This window comes from Cricetulus griseus, chromosome X (assembly GCF_003668045.3).
Source record: "Cricetulus griseus strain 17A/GY chromosome X, alternate assembly CriGri-PICRH-1.0, whole genome shotgun sequence".
In the NCBI taxonomy this organism is placed as follows: Eukaryota; Metazoa; Chordata; class Mammalia; order Rodentia; family Cricetidae; genus Cricetulus; species Cricetulus griseus.
The window spans coordinates 64,802,702-64,804,788 of NC_048604.1; the positions used below are offsets into that span (position 1 = coordinate 64,802,702).

Genomic DNA, 2,087 nt, shown 5'->3' on the forward strand with positions numbered 1-2,087 from the left:
AAAAATTGAGAACACAGTCCCCTACCCCACTACCACAAATTATGAAGCTGAGTTTCCTTGAATTTGGGGAAATCCCGGAGGTCAGCTCATCAGAGTGCAAAGGATAAGCCTCAACCTGGGAAAAACCACCTTTCTGATCATGGTACCTCCTCTGCCAGGTAAGTATGCTGTGGTGGCTTGAAAGAAAATGGACCCAAAGGGAGTGGCACTATTAGGATATATGGCCTTCTTGAAGAAAATATGTGACTGTGGGGGGTGGGCTTTGAGGCCTCTTTTGTTCAAGCTCCCTTCAGTGTGACTGTCAGTTGACTTCCTGTTGCCTGCAGGATGTAGCACTCTCAGCTCCAGCACCCCATCTACCTGCATGCTGCCATGGTCCTTGTCATGATGATAATGGACTGAATCTCTGAAACTGTAAGCAGACCACCCCTGTTAAGTGCTTTCTTTATGAAAGTATCCTGGTCGTGGTGTCCTTTTACAGCAATAAAAATCCTAACTAAGATGAAGTTGGTACTGAAAGGCCAGAACAGCATGCTGCCTGCTTAGTAACCCTTGACCTGTGTATGTGACAAAGAGCTCATGCCTAAACCCCCAGTTCTTGGAGAAAGGAATCTACCCCCAAGCTATGTCAATGCCAAATGTTAACTCTTTGTCCTCCGATGAACAGATAACTGTAACTGCCTGACTTGGAGCGTACCTGGAGATAAGGCGATAGAAATTCCAGAAATTCTTCAGTCCCCTCCCAAAATAAATGACTAACCAATTTGCCATCCCCATACCTCTGCTTAACTTTGTTTAACCTTGGCCAACTGTATGGTTTTTTTGTTTTTGTTTTGTTTTGTTTTGTTTTTTGCCTTTATAAGCTTTCTGCAATAGAGGGTTGGGGCCTTTTCCCGAAGCTGTTGGGTAAGCTTGCTGGATGAGGGCCTTGCTGTGGCTTGTATCCCATTAAAGGAAACCTTGTACGTTTGTTTTGGTGAGTCGGCAACATCCTCCTTGATGGCCTTTTTGGGGGTCTTGCAGACTGGGCATAACAGGTACTAGGGACTGGGGCATTGCTGTGATAGTTTTGACCATGACACTGTATGGAGTAATATTGACTTTGATTCTTTGGGTATGGAAAGCAGTGGAATGCTTTAAGCAATGCTTAATGGGCTATACTAGTAGGAGCTGGAAGACAGTGGTGCTGACTATGATTTGATGAACTGTCCAGGGCTGGATCAAGAGGTTTCAGAGGAGAAAAAATTTAGTATGTTGCATAGAAATCATTCTTGTGATATTTTGGTGAAGGAATTGGCTGCCTTTTGCCCTTCTCCAAAGAGTCTACCTGAGGCTAAAGTGAAGACTTTTGGATTAATTCCATTGGCAGAAGAAATCTCAAAACAGCCTAGTATATACTCTGTCATGTGGATATTAGAGGCAATTCTAATGAAAATAGATAATGAAAGGGAGCAAGCTGAGCCAGGAAAAAATATTTGATGATAATGGACTGAACATCTGAAACTGTAAGTAAGCTACGGCAGTTAAATTTTTTTATAAGATTTGCTATAGTCAGGGCTGGAGAGATGGCACAGAGGGAAAGAGCACTGGCTGCTCTTCCAGAGGACCTGAGTTCAAATCCCAGCAGCCACACGGTGGCTCACAACCATCTATAATGAGATCTGGTGCCCTCTTCTGGCGTGCAGACAGAACAATGTATACATAATAAATAAATAAATAAATAAATAAATAAATCTTTAAATAATTGCTGTGGTCAGCCGGGCGTTGGTGGCCTTTGATCCCAGCACTCGGGAGGCAGAGGCAGGTGGATCTCTGTGAGTTCGAGGCCAGCCTGGTCTCCAGAGCGAGTGCCAGATAGGCTCCAAAGCTACACAGAGAAACCCTGTCTCAAAAAACCAAAAAAAAAAAAAAAAAAATTGCTGTGATCATGGTGTCTCTTCAAAGCAATAAAAACTAAAACATATTCCCACTAAATTTTAAATTAATGGTTTTCATTTTGGCTTTTTCATACATATGAAAAGATGTACCTTTTTTGGTTTTTTAAGATAGGGTTTCTCTGTAGCTCAGAGCCTGTCCTGGAACTCGCT

At 42.8% G+C, this 2,087-nt stretch overlaps 1 non-coding gene across 1 annotated transcript; it reads right to left on the bottom strand.

The window, feature by feature from the left end:
* On the bottom strand, positions 1-166 carry LOC113837710. The gene has a single exon (XR_003488433.1). It is a non-coding gene; the product is annotated as a U1 spliceosomal RNA (small nuclear RNA).
* Between the last annotated feature and the right edge of the window lie 1,921 nt (positions 167-2,087).